The sequence below is a fragment of the Triturus cristatus genome, chromosome 3_1 (assembly GCF_964204655.1).
Source record: "Triturus cristatus chromosome 3_1, aTriCri1.1, whole genome shotgun sequence".
Classification (NCBI taxonomy): domain Eukaryota; kingdom Metazoa; phylum Chordata; class Amphibia; order Caudata; family Salamandridae; genus Triturus; species Triturus cristatus.
The window spans coordinates 763,009,119-763,023,993 of record NC_140583.1 but is presented as its reverse complement, the minus strand read 5'-3'; positions in this window follow the sequence as shown (position 1 = coordinate 763,023,993).

Genomic DNA, 14,875 nt, shown 5'->3' with positions numbered 1-14,875 from the left:
TTTTCAAAAACAAATCATCCATTTAGACACTTATATACCCATTTATTCTTCCATCGACCTTGAGATATACATATATAAAACATATTTAATTTTCAGAAAAACACACATTCACTGGATGATGTCATCAGTGATGTCATTTGAGATGTCATCAGTGATGTCATGAGTGATGTCACTGACCATGTCATGAGTGATGTAATATGTGACGTCATCAGCAGTGCATTGCGGGCGCGCAAGTTATAGTTAGCTGAACTAACTATAACGGGGGAATTTCAATGGTTTTGTACAAGTGAAAAGTCCAGCTAACTATAACACCCCTGAAACCTATGGTTTTTTCAGTGAATATATATATAGATAGATATATAGATATATATATATATATATATATATATGTTAGCCACTGGCAGTCTCCAGCAGGGAGTTATAGTTAGGACCTAGTTTCCATAGCAAGAGCATTTTTTGTTTTGCCAATAACTTTGGCATCATTTGACAAATCCTCGCAAAATTTTCACAGCTAATACGACGCTCACTTCAGCTGCTGGCTTGAAAGTGTTGTGGTGATCGGTCAAGCGGTGGCAGAGAAAAAGGGGGGTCCCAAAATGCATTTTCCCCATGTTAATTCCCATAGGAACTTTTGACACGGCTACAGCCCGAACTTCAATACAGAATTACACCTAATTTGGCATAAAGATAGATATTGATCCAGGGAAGTGCCTTTTTCTTATTTGGTGTAAATCTGTTCAATAGTTGCTGAGTTATTAAAAGAAATTAAAATTTGTAAATATAGGGATGTGGAACGTCCGGGGATCCGACAGTCCCCATGCTCAATTCTGATTGGCTGCCAACACTTCAAAACAAGTGTTGGCAGCCATCTCGGGACTAGGCTTTAGCCGAGACCCAAAATAAAAGGTAAAAAAAAGAGACGGGGGCAGGGTAAGAATACTCTGACCACCTAGGCCTTTGGGAGGGGGGGGGGGGGGTCCTAGAGGGACACCGCCACGGCTCCGAAAAAAATGGGAAAAAAAATATTTGGTGGAAGCCACTCTAGAACTGTAGCTTTGGCTTAATTAAACAGAAGAGCTGACTCCCGCACTTTGTTACTAATAGGCCCAGGGTGGGCTAGGCACCTGAGGCATGGGAATTAAAGGAAGAGGGTGCACGGGCCCCAACTCCAGGGGCTTATAAATGCACCATGGACCTCCACCTGCCCAGGGCATATGTGTATGTAAAGGGGGCCGCTCGGACTGCCCCCGGGTACCACCACCTCCCCAGGGCCACATAGAAAAAATAAATTGGGGGTCGGCGTGAACACCCACTAGCCCCGGGGACCACCACCTCCCCAGAGCTAAATTAAATGTAATGGGGGGTGCAAAGACCTCCGCCCGGAGACCACAACCTCCCTGGGGCCAAAGTACCATTATAAGTGGGAGGGGAGCCAAGGGCCCCCCTCCCGTGCCTTTCTTGGCAGGCCCTACTGAATGAAAGGAGGGGGAGAGCGCAGCCCCCTCCTGCAGCCATAGATGGCCCTGGTTCCCACACCAGGACATATCTGTTTGCTGTGTTTTGGCAGGAGCTTTAGCCACTCCCACCAAGTCACAGAAAATGCTCCGCTTCCAGCAAGCGAGAGCTGACAAAATGCACTTGCTTGCTGGAGGTGAAGAATTTGTCTGTTTCCCTGCCCGCTGTCAAGTGAGCAGGAAAACAGACAAATTGTTTTCAGACACTAGGAGCTGCATGTTTAGCACCTCTCTGTATGTGAAAGCAATGCCGGCTCCCGCAGGAGGCGGGGAGCTGGCAGGGACCGCAGGGGCCTTGAGGCCCCCGCGGTCCCAATGCAGACTGGGTGCCCTGAGGGTACCCAGGAGACACGGCCTGGCCACAGGGGATGGGGTCCCTAGGGCTGAAAGTGGCCCAGGGAGGGGGCCCCACAGCCCCCCTCATTTGTAAATGACTGGGACCTGGGGTCCCCAGCCTTAATATAAATATAATTTTTTTTTAAAAAGGCTCTGGGGGATAGATTTCCCAGGTCCGAAGTAGGCCTGGGGACGGGGGCCGCGTAGTCCCCCTCCCCATTGCAGGGCGCTTGGAGATAGGGTTCCCGGGGCTGAAATCGGACTAGGGAGGGGGGCCGTGCAAACCCCCTCCCCTAAAAAAAAAAGCCAGCCCAGGGTAAGTCACCAGAGGCCCCGCCCCCTATCTCAACCACTCTTCAAAGGGTCCTCCTGGTGCACAACTTGTTGGGGGAGGATGTCACCTTGGCTGGTGAGAGTCCTTGGGGGCCAACAACCCCTCCTGTTACCTTCAGTAAATCCCACACAGCGGGATTGCTGAGAGGTCATCCAAGGCCCACCTCCTTTCTCCACCACTCTGCAAATGCGCCTCCTAGTGCACTACTGGTTGGGGGATGAAGTCCTCTTAGATGCTTAGGGTCCTTGTTAGCCAACAACCCCTCCTGATACCTCCAGTAAGTCTCACACAGCGGGATTGCAAAGAGTTCATGGGAGGTCCCTCCCCCTTTATCCACCACTCTGCAAATGAGCCTTCTGCTGCACTACTGGTTGAGGGATGAATTCTCCCTGTCTGCTGAAGTTTCTTGGGGCCAACAACCCCTCCTGTTACCTCTAGTAAGTCCCACACAGTCGGATTGCTGAGCGCTCGTGGGTCGCTCCTCTTCTCCACATCTCTGCAAACACGCCCACTGGCACACGACTGGTTTGGGGATGAAGACTCCTTGGCTGCTGAGGATCCTTAGGGGCCATCATTCCCTCATGTTACCGCCAGTAAGTCCCACACAGCAGGATTGCAGAGAGCTGGTCGGAGGCCCCGTCCCCTTTCTCCGCCACTCTGCAAATGCACCTCCTGCGTATTACCTGTTGGGGGATGAAGTTCGTTTGGATGCCAAGGGTCCTTGGAGACCAAGAAGCCCTCCTGTTATCATTAGTAAGTCCCACACAGCGGGATTGGTGAGAGCTGGTCGGAGGCCCTGTCCCCTTTCTCCACCACTCTGCAAACAAGGCTAGCAGTTAAAAAACGATAGAAATTCACTCAAAACACAAAGGTTACAAGGATGTTATAGTTAGGAAATAGAATTTCAAAAAACCTTACAAACTCACTGAAAAAAAACCAAAGGTTACAGGGACATTATAGTTAGGCTCAGATTTCACTCCTATAAAGCCATTGACATTCAACAGTTATAGTTACCTGTGCTAACAATAACTTACACAGCCACAATGTAGTACTTATGAACTCACATATTACACCACTTATGACATGGTCAGTGACATCGATGATAACATCACTGATGGCATCATTCACAGAACCACTTACCCACTCACACTCCCATACTACCTCTTGTATGCCCATTCAAACACTCACACAACCACTCACATACCCATTCAAAGACCCATACAAGTACTCACACACCTACTCACTCTTCCATAGAGCCACTCACACAATCATTCACTCATCCAAACAGCCTCTCTTACAGCCCTACACTCACCCATACAGACTCACACACAGACGTATTCATCTCTACAGCCAGTTACACACCCACTCACATACCCATACAGCCTCTGAACACAGCCACTCATTCACCTATACAAGCACTCACACACTCACACAACCACTTGGATACCCATTCACACATCCAAACAAGCACTCCCATATCTGTTCAATCACCAGTGCAGTCATTAACACAGACACTCACTCTCCAATACAACCACTTACACACCAACTCACTTAACCCAACACTCACCCATACAGCCAATTACACAGCCAGTCACTCACTCATACAGCCTTTCAGGTACCCACTCACTCACTCACCCATACAGCCACTCACTCACTCATACAGCCACGGACACGCCCCTCACTCACCAACATAGTCATTCACACACCCACACAGCTATTCACATACCTACTTATACACCCAAACAGCCACTCATACAGCCACTCACACACCCATACAGCCACTCACGGACCCACAAAATGATTCACTCACACACCCATACAACCACTCAGATACCCACTCACACACCCATACAACCACTTACACACCTACAGACCTAGTCAGAAATACATTAATTCATCTATAAAGTCACCCCATGCATGCACTTACACACCAATAGAGCCACTGACACACCCACTCACACACTGATATGGACAACCACGCACCCACTCAGATCACATAGATCACTCACTAGTAGTACAACTAGTATACTAATCAAACTTTTGTAGTAGGTTAGTATATATGTTTAACACCCATTAACGCTTAAAAACACTTACACTCACTTGATGATGTCACCAGTAATGTAATTTGAGATGTCACCAGTGATGTCATTGACCATGTCATGAGTGATGTACTATGTGAGGTCATAAGCAGTGCATTGCGGGGGCATAAGTGATAGTTAGCTCAGGTAAAATATATATGTATATATGTATGTATATATATATATATATATATATATATATATATATATATATATATATATATATATATATATATATATATATATATATATATATATATATATATATATATATATATATATATATATATATAATTTGTCAATTAATCTTGGATGATATATGTACTCTTGCGGGCCTTAGCAATGGTTAAGTGAAGTAACCTCCCAAAATAAGCATTACATCAATGTGCTGCTTTTTTGGGGGAAATATCTTTGTTGCATTTTGCATTTTGTTGGCATAAGTAACAAAAATAAACACATTTGCCATACATTAACTTCACTTTGTTTCAAGGGAAGGAAGTCAGATACATTTCAATCAAGTGTGTCCAAACAACTACTGGATACTTGTGTGTATAAATGTGGCACTTTTTTTTTTTAACAATAAATTTTATTGGGTTATTCGTCAACACCTGCTGAAAATGCAGAAACAAAATGTAGACAGTTCTCAATCTCAAAACACGGCACATTGGCATAGGTATTCATATACATACGGTGCAGGAAAATCTGGTTAAGGTGCAGTTGAGAGTATGGGGCACCACTCAGGGGTCTGCTGATGGCAGGGGGGATGCTCGATTCCTCGATATGTCGCCCATCGAGTCCAGATTTTCCGATGTTTTGCATGGCATCCCCGCACTAGAAATTCAGCTATTTTGGCCCCCATGCATCTATCTAGTTCGGTCTTCCATTTGCCTAGGGTTGGGGGAGATGTCGCTTTCCATAGTTGTGCAGTGTCCCTCTTGGCAATAGTGAGAGCCAGAAACAGTAAATGTTGCTTATACCTATTCCCCCCAATGTTGTCACTGCTTTGTAAGAGGAAGAGTCACGGGTCAAGCGGAAGCACCCACGATAACACCTAATTTAGGCAGGACCGAATTCTGCTCCCAAAGGGTTGCAACACCGTGCAACTTCATACTGTGTGTAAGAATGTACCATCCTCCCGGTCACACCGCAGACATGTAGGGCACTGGATAGCACCCATCCGCCAGAGTCTAGTCCGAGTATAGTAAGCCCGGTGCAGGTGTTTGAACTGTATCAGGCGGTATCGCTTGGAGACTGCCGAACCCCGTGGGCTAGAGATGGCTTCAGCCCAGTCATCATCTCTCAAGTCTGGAATGTCAGCCTGCCACGCAAGGTGTGTCTTGTCAAGTGTCGTTGGTGTGTGGGTCGTCAGGGTCTGATATATTTGTCTGTTATTGTGGAGGCCAAGGTCGCCCATCAATAGGCGGCCCTCCAGAGGGTGGAACTCCGGAAGGGTCACTAGTGTACAAATCAGGGGGGTGAGTGCATGTCGAAGTTGAAGGAATTTATAGAATTCTGTTTTATGTAGGTCAAATTCCACCTGTAATTGCTGGAAGGATTTCAGCGTGGTACCCCGGATCACATCGCCGAGCGTCGAGATCCCCACAAAGTCCCACCCCCAGAACCCCCCCCCAAGGCGGGTACCGGGCGGAGATATGGACCCTGCCGTAGTGGGTTTGTCTTGGCGAACTTCCATTCCAGCCCATCTGTCGGACTTTAGCCCGCCACAGCTGTATAACGACTTTGCCGGCAGGTGGCATAAAATCCAGGCATGTAGCACTATATAGTAGGTGAAGGAGGGGAGCCCGTTCCATCTCCACGTGCCTGATCGCATATGCCGGGTCTGTGGGGAGATATACCACCATTCGTTCACCACTAGTATATGGGACGCCACATAATATGAGTAGATGTCCACTGCTCTGATCCCCCCACAGTATGTACGGAGAGCGACCCTAACCGCACCACCGTTCCTAAGGAATTTGTTTTGTATGGTGTCGACTTGTGCGAACCAGAAGTGCGGAATAGGTTAAGGGAAGTTTTGGAGGCGATACAAGACCCGGGGTATTGACACCATCTTAAAGATGGCCGAGCGCCCATAGAAGGACAAGGGATAAGAAGACCATATCGCCGTTTCGCCATTGAGACTGGTTAGTAATGGGGTCATATTATGTGCCCAGGAGACTTTGGGGCACGGGGACACAAAAATGCCGAGGTATTTAAAAACATCTGTTGCCCTGGAGAGTTGTGAAGCCCACGTATCGCAACCCTGGTGACTGTACACCGGAAACAGCACAGATTTGGCGGGATTTGTGTGTAAGCCTGTAGTTTCCCCAAACACCCTAAGGATTTCAAGTATACGGGGCCCAGACACCAGGGGTCTGTTTTAAAAAAGAGGACATCGTCCGCGTATAACACGATACGGTCCGATCTCGACTCAGATCAGTCAAAACCTTCTAACCCACGCCGCTAAGGGCTCAACCGCAAGGGCAAACAATAACGGGGACAGGGGGCAGCCCTGTCGAGTGCCTCTTTGGATAGGGAAGCGAAGGGAGAGGTGCCCTGCGATGCGCACTGACGCTGTTAGCTCTGTGTATAACAGGCGCACATAAGCAATGAAGCGCGGCCCAAAGTTGATTGCTTCGAGCAATTGGAAGAGGTACACCCAGCTCAGTGAGTCGAAAGCTTTGTCAATATTGGCCAATAGCATTGCGGCCGGCCAGCCAACCGAGCACTGGGGCCGTTGCCTTAGCGTTATGTACCCTCCGGATATTGTGGCGGGTAGCTCTTTGAGGCATGAAACCCGACTGGTCGGGATGTATCAGATCTGTGACACATGCCCGTAGGCCATCAGCAAGGACGTTCTCCAACAGTTTGGGTTCGAAGTTAATGAGGGAGATGGGGCGGTAAGAGGAGGGATCGTCTGGAGGGCGGTCGGGCTTGAGAAATAACACTATTTCCGCGTGTCGCCAATCCTGGGACAAAATGGTTAGGTCTGTGGCCTCCTGGATTGCCGCCAACAAATGGGGGCCTAAGAGGTGTACGTTCGGCCGTAGGAATTCCATAGGGAATCCATTGGGACCTGGGGTGCGCCCGGGGTGTATCGCGTTGAGGGCACCTGTCAGTTCGTCCACTGTAATTGGGGCCTCCAATTGCTCGCATAAATGATCAGGGAGCTTCCGTGGCGGAATGTCCGTGAGGAATTCTGCTATTAGTTTGGCCGAGATCTGTTCATGTCGTGCATAAAGAGTTGTAAAATGTTGCGCAAATTCCCTGGCAACGCCCTCCGGTGACGTATATAAGGACCCATCTACGCCGCGAATAGTGGGAACAATCGCCAGGGAGTCATCAGCCTGGCAGAGCCGGTGGAGCATCCTGCTTGACTTGTTGCCCCATTGATAAACCCGATGTTGTGACGCCTCCCAAATCTCCTTGGCCTCACCCATGAGATATTGCTGCAGTTCTTGTTGCACCTGTATCAGGTTGTGCCGTATTATGGGAATAGGGTCTAGGTTAAGCTGCGAAGCCAAGGCCGTCTGGCACAATTCTAATGCCTCCAGTTGCTCCCGCCGTGCGTGGTTTGCTTTGGTGGGAAAGCTGATTTCGATACCCCGAAAAGTAGGCTTGAGGGCTTCCCATAGGGTACATCGGGATGGGGTGGAGGGGCCATTATCGTCTAGGTACGTGGTGATCGCCGTCCGTAGCATATCTTGATAATCTGGGCACCGGAGGTGCCAAGGAGGCATGTGCAAACGGAAGGGGGGTTTGCGGGAGCATGTGTGGAATTGTAGGGTGACCGGAGAGTGATCAGAGAGCCTGCGGGGTAGATGTGTTACTTGTGAGAATCTGTGAAGGAAAATGCGAGGGGCAAAAAACAGTACAAACGGGACTGTGACCCACGGACTGTGGATAAATATGTGTAGCAATGTTCTGCACGATGATATTCTCGCCAGATGTCAGCCCAACCCAGAGTGGAAACCAATGTGTTCTATTTAGTAGGGCCCAGTAGTGGTGGGCTGTCAGTATTGCATTACCGGTCCAATGGTCCAATTGTATCATTCCAGACGCCCCCAGAACAGGCCAACCCTCAGGCATATCCCCCAGAATCCCGAAATCTTATCAATGAAGGCTGTCCCTAGCAGGGGAGGGGCGTAAATGCTGCCTTTGGTAACCCATTCCCTGTACAGCGTGCCTGTGACAAAGAGGAATCGACCCCTAGAATCTGTCTTGTGTACTACGTGCTGAAACTGGACCCTGCGATGTATTAAGATGGCCACCACCCTGGAACTCCGGGTGAACCCTGCATGATTCACATGATAAAAGCCAAAGCGGGCTAGACATGGGGCTTTGGTACCCATGAGGTGGGTTTCCTGCAAAAGTAGAATATCTGCCCCATTCCTTTTCGCCTGACGCAAAACATCACCTCGTTTTACTTTGTTTAGGAGGCCCCTGACGCTCCATGAGACCACAGTAAGGTCCCCGAGAGGGGTTACATCACCTAGCACCATTTTCTCTTGACTCGAAGAAAATAGCAGCGAAGAGATCAAAACCTGAATGGTCTGTCTGCATATAACATAGAAACAAAAACATCCTAAATCTATGTTCCCCTAAAACCCCATCACCCCCCACCCAACACTGCCAGTAACTAGGAGTATCTGTTGCGGCGTGAGGCACACCAGGCACCCAACAGGGGGACCCCGCGCCCTCACACCAAAAGGACCCTACCCAGCCAAGAAACATGAGAACAAGAGGGGCACAATAAGTCTGTGGCTCGGCAGTCCCATGGCCTAGCATCCACACCCCCCCAGAGATAGATTCATACAGAGATTCTTAATAAACAACAATCAATGTCAACTTGCTGTTGGCTGCCTCCGATGCTCCAAAAAGTTCAGGGGGGCCGCTCCGGGCTCAAGGACATCCTGTCTGATCCGGAACCCAGTCGTTTCTTGGAATTGGTTCTCCGTGGTCGAGGACTTTGTGAGCTGTGTGAAGAGTCTAAATTCACCAATGGCGGTGAACCTGACCGGAGCTGGGGGCGCTCATCTGTCCAAGCAAAGACGGCTTCTGGAGTGTCGAAGAAGAACGACTTGGAGCTGTAAATCACTCGCATCCTGGATGAATATAGCAGCATGTATTGTATGTTCAAGTCTCGCAGTCTGCGCTTCGCAGCAGTGAAAGACTGGCGTTGCTGCTGGACCAGGCGCATATAATCCGGAAACACCATGATGGACCGAGACTCGTGTTGGATACTGTCCTTATGTGTCCTGGCATAGCGCAAGATTGCATCCCGGTCGACCTAGTTCAGGATTTTGGCTATCATCGGCCTGGGATTTGCTTCTGGAGGAGGTTTTTGAGTCAAGGCCCTGTGGGCATGTTCCACCACGAAGGACGAGGACAGGAGATCTTTTGGCATGAGGTCCGTAAGCCACAGAGTCATGGAAGCACCCTCACAGCCCTCCGGCAGGCCCACAAAGCGTAAGTTGTTGCATCTAGCTCGGCCCTCCGCATCCTCCATACTGGAGGCCAGCTCCCTCGACACCACAGTGAGTTTGTTTACCTTTTTCTTGAGGGTGGAAACCGTATCTTCCACTGTCGAGACCCTCATTTCCGCCTCTGTGATGCAATCGACAGACTTACGGAGAACTTGACGTAGGAATGAGACCTCCGACCCTACTGCTCTGATCTTGATGTCCAGCATATCCATAGCACTGTTTATCGCTGCCAGGAGGACTGCATTGTCAGGTGCCGGACTCGTCCCCTCGCCGCCCATGGGGCCTCCAGTGGGCGTAGTGTACTGGTCCAGGGTGCCCTGCTTGGGGCCAGCTGTATTGGGCTTATCTTTGCCCATCATGGAGGTGGTCCAAATTTGTTTCGGCTGCTCAAGGGATATGGACCGGTAACGCAGGGCCGTGCGCATACCCAGGGATCTGTTAGATCGGGATATGTCTCTGCCCAAGCCACAGGACTGATGCCTCAGAAGAGGGGGACCAATAGCCCGTCAAGGTACGAGCTGCCAAAGCTATCCTGCACACTCACTCCTCTAGCAATAGGTGCTGGCCCACAAAGAATCACGCCACCTCCTCAGTGAGGGCCGCGATGGGCGCACCTGGTGATCTAGATACATGGAAAGACCATGAGCCGTGCGGGGGTCATATGCCACGGCATGAGGGCATCCCACAGAGGGCACCATGCTGTAGAAAATGCCAGTCCAGTAGAGTCCCCTCCAGGCCACCACCCGCTGGGCACAATACCCGGGGGATCCCAGGCAGGCCGAGGTCCCTTCGCCCACTCAAATATCAACAAGGTCGCAGACACTGCAGTCTAGGTTCCCCCCGGGGGTCCACGCGAGTTCCATCTGGCCGTGCCAGGAGATCCGGGTGCGGGAATCTGTGGGAGGCTCCGTACCAGGCCCATCCGGCTACGCAATGTCACTACCAGGTGGGGGGGGGGGGGGAGAAAGCACTGTAGGCCGATATGGGTGAATGTGGTGATTTTTGATGCATAAGGATTTACATTTACCCACCCCTGAACTCTGAAATCAACCTTACCACCCTTTACCTCTACCCACTCCTTAACCCTAAAATCACCCTAACCTCCCTTTACCTCATCCTCAAGGTTGATTCACACTATTAATTACAAGGCAAAGGGGAATACATTTTGGATGCCTGTGGTTTGACATAGCACAAGGTAGAGAGCGAGGACAACTTCCCTTGATAGTTGAAATATATTGCCTGCACTCCTGATACTGGAGGATGGAGATTCAGACATTAGGGTGAGGGGAGTGGTGACTGGATTCCTTTTAGAAATTCAATGAAGACTTTGTTATCAAGGGTCTGCTGATCAGTCTTTCTAAAGTACTGCCCTTTGGTGGATGGAAGGGTGAAGGGTGGGCCGTCAGGTTTCTGTTGCGCAAGGTGAAGGGGACCCTCCAGGAAAGGATCAGGCTTTTGTCTTTCTTGACCACACTTTCAGCTTGGCTGATGACAGAGAATTGAGAAAGGTCACACCTCTTTGCACCTCTTTTGTGGGTGTGCCAAGCTGGAGACTATCCTGCTGTGAGGGAAATTACTACACAAAGGCTGTGTCTGGAGAGCAGCCTGGAATATGTTAATCCACAGACATTCCCACCACAAGACCGCTAAAGAAACGCAAGCACATGGGGATAAGTAAAGGGTTTCATAATCTACAAAGATGTATTGTGACACATTTTATATGGTGGAAATCAAATGCAGCAGTGTAACTAAAACTCAAATGACTGTTTTATTTAAACTTGAAACAAGGTGTCTTTGATCAACATGATCCAGGATTAAATTTAATACTTGCTTTTTAAGTAATCCATAAGTAGACAGCAAAGACTGTGAATAGGAGCACTAGAGTTGTACAGAATCTCTGCTGCTTGCATCAACCACAGGAAGCACATCTTTTTTATCTTTTTGCTATGTGGCTTGTGCAACAAGTATTTTCACATGGAGTACATGGAGCACTTCTACTCAAACTGTACTATTTAATGACACTTCACTGGCACTGCATGTGATATGAGCATCTGTTGTTTATTTTATTTTTTTCAAACTCTAAAAAGGAGCTTTTAGTCTTCCCATTGCTTACCACTGGTTGGCTTCAGTATCACTCTTATTTTCTTGTTTTTCATTGATGAGTATGTGTCAGCTTCTCTTGGATTTTACTTTGTCTCCATGTGTTTGTTTTCTTCCGTGGAGCAAGCACCAAGTACTGATTGTTTTTCTAATTAGTGTTTTTCCACAATGCTTGTGATTAGTTTGTAGTATTATTTTCTGTTGCTTGAAACCTCAGAGTTGAAGCTCATGCTTTGCAGTATTCCAGAGAGTGGAAAGCAAACAACTAGCAATAACAAAACTTTGTAAATTGTGACCAATTTCTGAAACCTACATTTTGGTTGCATGACGCTTGTTTTGATGATGACGCTGTAAACATATTCTCTGTGTTTAAGACTGTAGCCATACAGTTTGTGACATTCTGAATTTATGTTTGCTGCCACGTCACATTTACTCATTGGTTGGTTATCTCTTTTATAATTTAGAGGATGTTTTATTTCTCATCTAACATGCAGTGTTTTCAACAGGTTTATGTTTCACCCTTATCTCCCATTACCTCTAGCCACCCTTAAACCCTACAATTACCATTTCCTTCCTTTACCTATGCCCACCCCTGAACCCTAAAATCAACCTTTCCTCCCTTTACCTTTATTCACCCCTGAACCCTAAAATCAACCTTACCTCCCTAAGATCCCTCGACCTCTACTCACCCAGGAAAACATTGCCTTAGGTGCAATATGTGGATGGTGGGAAGTTGATAAAGGTTTGTCTGTTGATGTTGAGGAGTGGGGTGACCGGGCTAAGGGGTTACAAAGGTTTCTAACTTCTGGCAAAACAAATGACATGCTCTGTGAGATGTGCACATTAGTACTCCATGTATCCTGTATTTTCCCAGAATGTCGGATATCCGATAGGTGTACCCTCACTGCGACTCACGAGTTCCTGGTCTCTGAAGTGACAGGCATTGTATAGATAGGTTCCTTCATTCAACACTACACAAGTGCAGTAGAAGCATGCATAGTTCCCAATGCACACTGCAACCATAAGCACTGGAAGATGGGGTGCAGGAAGTTCTGCAGCACCGCCATAAAAACAATTTTGGAGTTCAGACGTTAAATGAGCATTAAAGATTACTATAATTTTTACTTTCATTTGGTCACATTTACTGTGCATTTAGTGGCAGAAAGCAAATGTCAGGGTAATCCCCTGAGAAATTTCTGCTTAGTCTTTTAACATGGAGATTGCTGTTTAATGTCCTATCTCTGACCGCAGAGTGAGAGGATTTTGCAAAGTAAAATATGTGACAATCTTGCTGGTGTGAAAGGAAAGGAGAGGTTGCAGGATTTTTATTTTTTCGAATACGTAAAAATATTTGCATACCTATAATTCAACTATACAAATATTTCAAAATAAATAAGCAGTTAGAAAAGCACAAATGAAGTGCTTTGAAGTGTGATGGTAACAAAGATTTTAACAAGATCAAAAGAAACTAAGACACGTTATCTGGAGATGAGCAAATGACTAATATTTGCTGAATCCGATTTCCACACATTATAGCTTGTGCGCTGTAGCGTTTTATCAATAAAACTGTATGTCCGTGCAAATTTAGTGGCCTTTTCAACTGATAATATGCTGTCTGTAAATGACATGCCGATGATTTAGTAATATAGTTGTTACAGTATACTCAAAATGCAACACCAGCTACATATTAGACCTGTCAGCCTTAGGGTGGTCTTCCCCCAAAGTTTTGCCTTACTCCACCTGTTCTTTACTGAATTTGTTTTTGTTGGTCTTAGGACCCTGCTCACTTTACCTCTGCTAGCTAGTGCTAAAGTGCTTTTGCTCTCTCCTTTAAACATGGTGAAATTGGCTTAAAATCAATTGGCACATTCAATGTATTTGTAGGTCCACAGTAAAGTGGTACTACATGTGCCCAGGGCCTGCAAATTAAATGCTACTTGTGGGCCTGAAGCACTCATTCTACCACCCACTTAGGTAGCTATTTAAACATGTCTTACACCGGCCATTGCAGCCCATATGTGCAGATGTAAACTGACATTTTGACGTGGCGAAATAAACCTTTGGCAAGCCTAAACCTTCCTTTTCAATACATATAGGTCAGTCCTAGGATAGACCTTAAATAGCCCTTACGGCAGAGAGCAGTGTATTTAAAACCTGGGACATGCACTTTTAACTTTTACATGTCCTAGTAGTGAAAAATTCTCAAATTCGTGTTTCACTACTGCAACGGCTGCCTATCCCATAGGCAGTGGCGTAACACAGGCACCCGCAGCCCCCTCGGTGCGGGGGGTGCCCTGGGCTGCCAGGGGCCCCCTCAGAAGAGTACTTTGGCCTGACAGCTCCAGATTAAATGCGGAGAGGGGGCCCCTCCATGTACCTTGCAGGGGGACCCCCTTAAGTTTTGTTACGCCACTGCCCATAGGATAACTTTGGGTTAGCTTATTACATTTAATAAGTGATAACGTTAAATTGGGAATAGGTAGGAAAGTTGAGTTTGGTCTGTAAAGAATTGTAATTTCAAACCCTCATTATTGGTAAAGTTGGATTCTAAGTCACACTTCTGAAAGTGCCCCTTTTTGAAAGTGGCATTTTCTTGTCCTAACCATTTGGTGCCTGAAGTTTGCATCCTGTGTTACATGACCAGGAGTAGCTGGCAGTTGGTCTTTGTGAATTGCTCCCAAACAGTGAGACAAAGGGAGAATAGTTGTTGGCAGGATGTGCCTACTCTGACTTGATAGTGGAGGAACTGTCACCTACCGCACTTACATATGCCAAAGACTCTGGCTTAGAACACTGACAAAGGGTTTCACACTAGTGTCTAATGCCCCCAAGCAAGCTATGGCAGGGAGGCAGGAAATTCCAGACACCTCAGTAGGGAGAGGACTCTTGAAGCTTCTCTCACTGCAAAGTGGGTACCAGGTATAAATAGTCAATCCTCACACCCAAGTATTCAGTACACCTCTGGTCTGGACTCAGAAGGGTTGCTGTGCTGTCTTGCTGAAAGTAGGACTGCTTCCCTGCTGCCTG